Source organism: Elgaria multicarinata, chromosome 2, assembly GCF_023053635.1.
Source record: "Elgaria multicarinata webbii isolate HBS135686 ecotype San Diego chromosome 2, rElgMul1.1.pri, whole genome shotgun sequence".
In the NCBI taxonomy this organism is placed as follows: domain Eukaryota; kingdom Metazoa; phylum Chordata; class Lepidosauria; order Squamata; family Anguidae; genus Elgaria; species Elgaria multicarinata.
In genome coordinates this window covers 85,164,554-85,174,035 of record NC_086172.1, presented here as the reverse complement: position 1 = coordinate 85,174,035, position 9,482 = coordinate 85,164,554, and the positions used below count along the sequence as shown (strand labels likewise).

The 9,482-nt window shown below is 45.5% G+C and overlaps 1 protein-coding gene across 5 annotated transcripts in view; it reads left to right on the top strand.

Annotated features, from left to right (window-relative positions):
* The first annotated feature begins 370 nt into the window (after nt 1–370).
* The window catches only part of C2H11orf24 (chromosome 2 C11orf24 homolog), a 31,448-nt gene continuing 22,336 nt past the window's right edge, over nt 371–9,482 (top strand). The window contains exons 1-3 of one of the 5 annotated variants that reach the window (XM_063117064.1): nt 373–477; nt 4,486–4,598; nt 6,572–6,622. The gene's annotated coding sequence lies outside the window, so the exon portion shown is untranslated. Of the gene's footprint in view, nt 478–3,386; nt 3,568–4,485; nt 4,599–4,863; nt 5,628–6,571; nt 6,623–9,482 lie in introns of those variants that run through there. The other 4 variants (XM_063117063.1, XM_063117065.1, XM_063117066.1 and 1 more) reach the window with 4 other exon arrangements.

Below are 9,482 nucleotides of genomic sequence, written 5' to 3'. Positions count from 1 at the left end.
AGAGACGGAGCAAAGGCCGAGCCCCTCCCACCACCGCCCTCCCCTTTTAGGGACAGCCCCTGCCTTGCGTAACACGGTCCCCCACGTCACGCGACGCGACTGGTGAATGTGGCGTTCGCCGCCACTGTGGCTGTGAACGCCGAGGGAGAAGCCATAACTTCCGGGTTCCCGCGGATGACGCTTTGTTGGAGGCGTATGGGGTCCGAGGAGGCGAGAGGGCGTGGCCGCGGCCGCGGGAGGGAGGCGTGTCTGTTGTCCCGAGGGCGCCAGTGCAGAAGGGGATGGTGGGCGGGGCCTCCGTGCCGGCGGGCGGAGCTAAGTGAGCCGAGGGGGCGGGGCTTCGCGGAGGCATGTGGCGGAGCCGCAGCGGCGGGGGCTCCCGTTTCTCGCTCGCCTTTTGCTTCCGTAGCGGCATTCATTCCAAGTGGGCCCGGCGGATGGAGGTGCGATGCGGCGACGGCGGCTACTTCGGGGAGGGTAGTCCAGCCTTCTTCCTTCGAGTTCTGCTGGAGGTGGTGGGGGTAGGGGGTAGGGGGGCCCCGCTGTAACTCCCTGGCCTTGCAACCTGTGGGAGCGCTGGGGGGGAGCGGGAAGCGCTGAAGGGGGTTCTCACGACTCTCGCTGCACCTTGAGAAGTTTGTGAGTCGCCAGGGAAGAGACGCCTCCTCTGACCCTGGGAAACATCTGTGCGCCCTGAAGGGCGAATAATCAATCCTGCCAATGCTTCCCCCCTTTTTTGGGTGTGGGTGTGTTCGTGTGTGTGCATGTGCGCGCTTGCTTAGTATCCCTTGAATTGTCGCCTGCCCTCCGGACTCAGCTTGGCGGTGCTGACCAGCTTTTACCCTGGATGTGAACCTGGAGTTTGCACCGTTTCGTTCTTACGTTGGCAGAGGGTGGAGTCCAAGCTCCGTTGGACACAGGCGCTCAGCTGCTGTTTCCTGTTCTCCAGTGGTATAGATGAGCCTATTAATCCCAGCCCTCTCCGCTTCTCCTCACCCCTCTCTTCCCCTCCTTTAAAATCTAGCTGCGAAGTACTTCTGAAACAACCCTCCCCCAGCTGGTGCCGTCCAGATGTGTTGAACTTCTGATGGAAGATTCAGCCCAGCACATCTGGAAAGAGCCAGATTAGAGCCGGCTGCTCTCAAAGTAGGAAGGGCTGAGATTTGGGGAAATCATGACGGGCCTGCCGACTGGAATCCTTTGCCTGGAGCTGTTCAGGCAGCTGCCGAGTGAGCGTTGTTATACTGCCTCGAAAATGTGTCACTGACTGCATACTCTAAAAGTAGCATCACAAATCACAGGTCTGCCTGTTACTGTTGGAATGCTATTTTATCTGAGTGATATTTTTCTTCCCTGTGCAGTGGTTGGTTAAGTACCAGTCCTGGTACTTGGAAGACGGTGGTGGGTTGAGAGGTATATGCTAACATGATATACTAAAAAGGCATCTTCTGACTATTAAGGAAAGTTTTTGTGAGTCTGTTAGCAACTTCTACAAAGAAATCTAGTAGAAAGTATCCTCTGATTTTGTTTCTAGTGGGATAGCTGTGCTAGTCTGTTACAGCAAATGAACAAAGTCTTGCGGTACCCTAAAGCTCTCATGGGCAAGAGATTACTTCATCAGATTCCTGAATTGGCGGATACACACATGGGTATAGGGGGAAGAAGAAGAAGAAAAAACGTTAGCAGTGAGATCAGAGGGGAATGATATGCAAGAAATACAGACCATGATCTTTATGTTAAAGGGGGGATCTACACTACTGCTTTAAAGCGCTTTATAACAATTTTGACAACTGTTGGGGCCCAGGACACACTCCATATACAGTTTTCAAAACATTTTTAAAGTGCTTTAAAAGCAGTAGTGTAGATCCCCCCAAAGCTTAGATATATCTAAAAGAATTACAGTGACCATTCACAAAGTACTGTTGATAAACACCCTGATGATGACAAGTTAATTAAATGCCTCTGTTGTGATGAAAATCTGTGATCTCAATTCAAGCCACAAATGATAGAATCAAACTTCATGATAAGTGATAATTTAGGCGTTTCGTGCTGGATTTCTTCTTGGTTCTCTCTTTAATTTTTGTTTTAAAAGATATATCAGAAATAGTAAGCTGTATAAAATCAGTTTGTAAATCAAGTGTAATCCTGTGCTTAGCCATTCAGGATTATATATAGAAGTATGTTTTGTGTTGTGAGTTTTCTTCCAGCTTATCAGAAATTGAGGTCAGAATTAATCAAATAGGGTGTGGTGATAGTATGTTAATCGCCTAGACTTGATGGCCTCTTGACTTTAATTTAAGAGGAACTTTGAACAATGAGGGCATTTACCACTGCAAATATCTTACCAAGGGATTTCTTATCTCAAGCAATATTTAAATTGAGATTAGAGACTTTCCTGAATCCTGAAAGATATTGGCAAATATAGCACTATTTAGCTGCAGGTGCATATGGTCTGTTTTGATGTGTGTCCTAAAAACTTGTGAAATGGGAATGTTTGTGGGGATTTTTAGCCCACTCCTACCTCCGTAGACACAGGGCAGGCACAATGGCCTCTGTGTCTCTGACCTGGAAAGGCTGAAACCTCTGATCTATGTATTACAGTGCATAAGCATTTTTCTTTAAAAAGAAACACACTATATCCTATTGTATCTGATAAGCACAAAAGTCTGCGTAGTTTACAGGATCAGTTCACAAGATGGCATGTCTCTAAGCTACATTGTTAGTGTGCAGACATTTCCTTCACAAAAGATAAATTGGGTTAATTCTCTCTCTCCCTCTCTCTCCTGTATTTCAAGCTTTTAAATATTTGGAGGTTCCTTCAGGCTCTGAAAAATTGTGTTGCTGCTCACAATCTAGTGTGGGGCCCGTGGCATTTGGGAAGAGGAAGTGTGTGACTTTTGAAGACACTTCCTCCCACCCACGCTTCTTAGCTGAGGCTTGTGTTGTAGGGTGTGAATGGGGAGAGAGAAAACCTCCTTCCCTTTCTCCTACTCATCTATGAAGCTTGGGAACAAACTAGACGTGACACTGGGAGGTTGGCCATTGGAACTCTGCAATTGGTTAATCCCTCCTCCCGTTGTGCTGCAGTCCAAATCAGATTCAGGGAGTCCCCCTCTTTCTTAAAAGTTAAATAGTGGTTGTGGGAACCTCTGAGTCTGATTGGGACTGCAGCACGGCGGGAGGTGGGTTTAAACCTTTACTCCTGCTCAGTGCCCTTAATGGAAGTCTCACGCATACTAAAGTGGCCATCTGCCCTGTGATTCCAGAGCTGCAGCTTCAATCGCTTAACCAGTTACACATACCAATTTTGATATGACTAAAATATTAAATCAGACAACAGGCTTTTTTTTAAAAAAAAGTTCTCATATTATTAATTATTAGTTCTCATATTATTAATATGAGAACTGACAAGAACTGGTGAGCACTATCAGGAGAGAATGCCTCTTCTAACATAATGTTTCATACTTCTACAAATCTAAGCATGTGAATGCTTCCTTCTTTCTCAGTGGTCATGTTTTGGCTACAGTCCTGTTAGCACACAACCACCTGAGTTAGCTATTAGAAGTGGTAAGCGCATCTTTTGTTTGATACTGTAGTTATTGAGCTATGCACCTTGCCCTCCTAGATAGTGGGTGCTTTGTTCACATCTGTAATAGTGATTTCTTGCAATCAAGTTTTCAGCTGAAGGGTGCTTCTGTCATGTTTAGAAATAGTAGTTGTGCAAGGATCTGGTCTCTGCCTACTTTGATGCATCTTAAAACTACTGTTTTGGGGATTCAGCAGGCAGTGTTGCAAACATAAAGCTTTATGTGTGTGTGTGGAGGGCTCTTTTTAACACTGTTCATGTAAATACTGCTATGCTGTGTATTTGTTTGTGCATGCATGCATGGTGGAGGGGGGGTTCTATTTGGAAGCTAAACCGGACCCTCCTCTTGTTTAGAATCCTGTTGAACTTGTCTCATCTGGTTGAGTCTTATCACTTCATGCAATACTCTTTTCCTGTGGTGGGAGTCACAGCAAACATTGGGCAGTTCTATAAGTGTGGCTACTAGAGCTTTTTATTATTAACATTCTTCTTATTCTAGATAATTCCAGCTTTTCCCTCTACTTCCATTCAAAATGGTCTCCATCCTCCCACATACATCTGGTGTTTGTCACTGTGAGCCTGCTTTACAGAAGCCAAAGTATTTTTTTTACTGTAATTTTTAGTTATTATTATGCAGTGCTAGGGAACAAATCCTCTATACTAGCCTTCTGCAACCAGGTGCCTTTGAAGCGTGTTGGACTACAAGGACCATCATCCCCAGCCATTATTAAAGCTGCTTTAAAAGGAGGGAGTCCTGCTGTTGCATGTCACAGCCACAGTTTTTACAGTTGAGTCTGACTGTGCTGTGAGGTTCAGCTAGCAACATTTTTGCAGAAGAGGATATTTTTTTCTCATGGTGTGTATGTATGTGAAAGTGTCTTTATTTGTGTAACCAACAGAAGGAAAGAGAATTATCTGTTGTCACCGTACAGGGAAAAAAAACACCCAGGATGGACTGAGGATGCTCCACCGCGTCCAACTGCCAGGAATTAAGCATGGCAGTTAGTTGCAGGTAGGGAAATACAGATATCCAGAGTTAGGGTTTGAGTAATCATGGCTGGAGAAGAAGCGCAGGATACAAATTCATTATGGAGCAGCAGAAATCCTTTTGAAAGACTTCCTATTGTTTCAGCAGAAAGATGTTTCAGCAGACCCAGATATTTGATGGGCTGCTACCAAGGACCCAGGACAAGGAAAAAGTCATGGCCTCAAAATCCGGCACACCCCTTCTGCAAACAAATTAATGTCAATATATTTCACTTCTTCTAGGAGTTCAGGTTCCCTGGCCAAACTTTCATTGGTATGTTTGTGATTTGGTTTGGCTTGAATTTTGCTTTGCAAAATTCCTTGACTAGCCTGGTTTGTGGTCCCTGTTAAGATACATTCATGAGAAAGGTATGTTAATGCTAAGGTCTCTGGCTGGTTGTCTCCAGCTGATGAGGCTGTATCTCCCAATCTGATGAACAGGAGGACTAGGCTATTGCACAAGTATTAAGGCAGTGCTGTGAATGAAGTCGCCATCTTGGTGCCATGGGAGAGATGCTGTTCTTAGCTTTCCATATATCGAGTCCATAGCCAGTAGTTCAGTGAGGAAGACCTAATTTTCTTGGAGTCTGGGAGTAAAGTCTTAATCAGTTCTGGAACCCCTGACCTTGCTGCCACCTGGATGAATCTGGCTGCTGTGCTATCATACTTTGGTGAATTGAGCTGCCATCTAGTATGGAGAGGGAGCCATCGGCTATTGGGCGGTATAAAAATGTAATAAATAAATAAATAATCTTCAGGATTCAATTTCTGCTGCTCGCAAAGTGTGGCTTGTGATTTGCATCTAGCCTTCTTTCAGTGTGTATTTGGCCAAAGAGCACCATACTGGAAAGGAGACTTTCTTCCACAGGTTTGTAAAGCGGTTGAGGGCTATTGAGGGAGCTCTTTTGCTTGCAATTTTGTTTCTAGACTCTGGTCCTTTGTGAATGCAGAACCCTCCATTACTGAAACTATCCCTGAAACTTAAGGGACTTTCGGAAGCAGCCTATGATGCAACGTGAGTTGTGATAAAAGAAGAGAGCATGTATGTGTGTGTGGCGGGGGGGAGAGATAACTTGCAGAAGTGCTTGCTTGAGCATGCCTGAAGGACTCTGGGGACCAGCTCAGTTCTCCTGGATCAGCTGGCATCCTTGTCACACATACACCTTTCCTCAATTAAGGCTTTGCAGGAAAAAGTTCTGAACTGCCATAGCCTTGACTTGTCTGAGCCTTCTGTTATGATAACTCCCCCCTATGTTCCCATCCCCATACTACTTCCCCACACACACACACTCGCAACCCACCTCCCCCATACAGGGGGAGAAACTTGTCGTTCTTTCTGCCATCTAACCAGAGGCAGAAAGAACTTGTCATTCTTTCCGCCATCTAACCAGAGGCAGGCTGTCGCTAAGCGTGGGAGGGCAGAGCCCAGCTTGTATTCCTGACCTGTGCTACCATCCTACAAGCTAGCTGAAATTTTAAGACAGGAATCCTTGTCATGCTGCTGCATGCAATCCCATGTCCACCGACGAGTCTGACTTTGGAGTCAAGCGAATGTGGCTTCAGAGGACTGCTTTTGTGGTGTCTTATGGGTCAGATACAACCCTCTTGTTTTGATTTCACACTCTAGTTGGCTCAGCCTTCTGCGCCCCCTTGGCTCTGCTTCATGTTAGCTGCCCAGCCCTCCACCACGTGAGCATCAATGGGTACCAGCCACCACTGCATCTGACTAAGAGTGTTACGCTCTCGAGGAAGGGACCCTGTCACATTAGCGTCCACTCCAGCTCCTAGCACTTTGAACTTGCTCCTAAAAGTATTGCTCTTTCTAATTAGTTTGTATATGTGTTATGTTGCTTTTAGCCTCTTATATTCAAATTGGATACTTTACCCCAATATTCTGAAGACTCTTCTATTTTAAAACTTTGAGACTTGTGTTTTGTTTTTGGTTTTTCTCTGCTGTAGGACTAATAGTTCCTCCATCGATTGAGAATGCCCTTTGCAAGCACGGATGTGGTAAGTTTTTGTAGGCTGGGTTCCTACCTGTATCAGGTTGTTTTGCAATGCAGATAAACTTGTCATGACTGTGGGAGAACTTAAATTAGGGAACACTTGGGGTCCGTTATATGATCCCTTAAGGAAGACCACATGTTTGATTAAGGGAGTTCCTACTTGTCTAGGAGTGGGAAGGTACTCTGCTCAACCAGGTTAATTCACCTAGAAAGGATGGGGTGAGGTATGGAGTAGAGAACCTACATTAAGGACTGCTTTGCACACTTACACACATTTATTTTACTTCTTTATTAGTAATACACATAAACGGCTTAATATAAAATCTCTGAGCGGTTCTAATGTTGGTTTCCCACATAATGCACTTTCAACAGGGTGCCACAGCCAATCCCAGCACTTGTGGTGTGCTTGTATGATACAAATGTGTCATTGTGGCTTTTCCACAAACACAAGGGCTCCTTCAGGCAGGGGTCTCCAATGGTTTTTGGCTTGTTGGACATATTTGCAATTTTGAGAGTTTGCTGTTGCTGCTAAGTGGGGGAAGGGCTTGTCAATTCATAAAGCGGTTGCTGTGGGCAGGGCCAGTCAAAAATCACTCATTTCCCAGTAAGCAAACTGGTAGAACTAAAAGGAAAGTAAAAGACAGAGATGGGGGTCTGACAAAAATCATTCTTTTGGATCCAAATAAAGATGGTGCTGGAGGCTTGTGCTTTGTCACATGTCATTATCCCAGCTAAAAATAATAAATTTATAAAATCATAAGAAATTAAATTAAAAACAGGAAGGGCAAGGAGCCTGGTAGGCACCAAGACAGAGGTCTGTGGGTACCTTGGTACCCATAGTCACAATACTGAAGACCCCATGTATAAGGGACTGAGATACAGTGTGGGCTTCTCCTGGAGGAAGGAAGGGAGGGATTTTGTTTTGGAGATTATCCTTCCAACCTCCTGTGCCACCTCCCACACTGTTCTAGAAAATCCCCCTCAGGAGCAGCATTTCAGGAAGCTGTGAGGAGAAGGAGGAATTGGCAGCAGATGTGGTTGTAGATGGAGCTCCACAATTTCTCTGGAGCTCCATGATTAAGTTCATTACATATTTCCCTTGTTCACAGCAGGTGAGGGGGAGTTATTTTGTCTCTCTTGCCCCCGTTGGACTCCAAAACGTGTTCCCCAGGAGCCTGCAAGCACTACGGGCTATCCGAGAGTTCACCTTTCCTCTACTCTGTCATGAGCGGAGAGAAAGAGAGGAGCATCAAGTAAGCTCCAGAGAATACACTTCAGCAAAGTGCTCACTCACTGACAATTTGTGGGAATGTGCACTGTGCATGAGCCACTTCCTATTTACATAAATGTGATAGCAGAACCTGGAGACCACGGGTTGTTTATGGTTTAAACAACTCACATATGATTTGTTGTTAGGTTAACTCTGGGTAGTGTAACACTTAAGCTACATAGAATATGCAGGTTCGGAAGTCATGCTGACAACCTATGAATGAGGTGGGTTTGGATGTCACGCTTACAACCTATGTACGGGGCGTTTATAGATCGATTTGCCATCTTGACACGCAAATTGACCCACTAGATATTATTTCCTTACCTGTCTTCAGTACTGTTGGGCCTGATGGCAGTATGCATGTATGTATTTAGTATGCCACTCCATAACAAAGTTCTGGGTGCCTTACACAACAGAACTGGTTCAACACAACAAATTCAATAATAAAAAACTAAAATGCCTGGGAGAAGAGAAATACCTTTGCCTGGCGTCCAAAAGAGTGTGTGGGAGCTTGGCTATAGTACCCTTGGGGAGGGCACTCCATTAATAGGGTGCCACAATGGAGAAGGCCCTCTCTCTTGTAGCCATCTGCCTACCTACATTTGGTGGGAGCACCTGGAGGAGGGCCTCTGCAGATGATCAAAGAGCCCAGGCAGATGCATATGGGAGGAAATATTCCTTTAGATCAGGGATGCAGAACCTCTTTCAACTCAACGGCCATATTGTGTTACAATTGAAGCTTTTGGAGGGCCTCATTCCAATGGTGGGTGGGGCTGCAGGCAAAAGAAGCATTACCAAAGTCAAAGGGGGCAGGTCCAGATTTTTTTTAAAAAAACCAGCATGCTATAGCTTCGAGCTCTGACTGTCAGTAGCTAAGCTTTAGGAGAGGCATTTCAACCTTTTAGAATGGGGTGAAAACTACACAAAAGCCGGGAAACATTAAATTATTGGTGGTTGGAGAGAAGGGGACGTGACCTTCTGGAGAATCCAGGCAGGCTGGATTTGGCCCCTGGGCTTGAGGTTTTGCATCTCTGTTTGATTGATAACTGGCAAATAGAGGGAGAAAATGTGGAGGCAGTGACAGACTTTGTATTTCTGGGCGCAAAGATTACTGCAGACGCTGACTGCAGCCAGGAAATCAGAAGACGTTTACTTCTTGGGAGGAGAGCAATGACAAATCTTGATAAAATAGTTAAGAGCAGAGACACCACACTGACAACAAAGGTCCGCATAGTTAAAGCAATGGTATTCCCCGTAGTAACCTATGGCTGCGAGAGCTGGACCATAAGGAAAGATGAGCGAAGGAAGATAGATGCTTTTGAACTGTGGTGTTGGAGGAAAATTCTGAGAGTGCCTTGGACTGCAAGAATATCAAACCAGTCCATACTCCAGGAAATAAAGCCAGACTGCTCACTTGAGGGAATGGTATTAAAGGCAAAACTGAAGTACTTTGGCCACATAATGAGAAGACAGGATACCCTGGAGAAGAGGCCGATGCTAGGGAAAGTGGAAGGCAAAAGGAAGAGGGGCCGACCAAGGGCAAGATGGATGGATGATATTCTGGAGGTGACAGACTTGACCTTGGGGGAGCTGG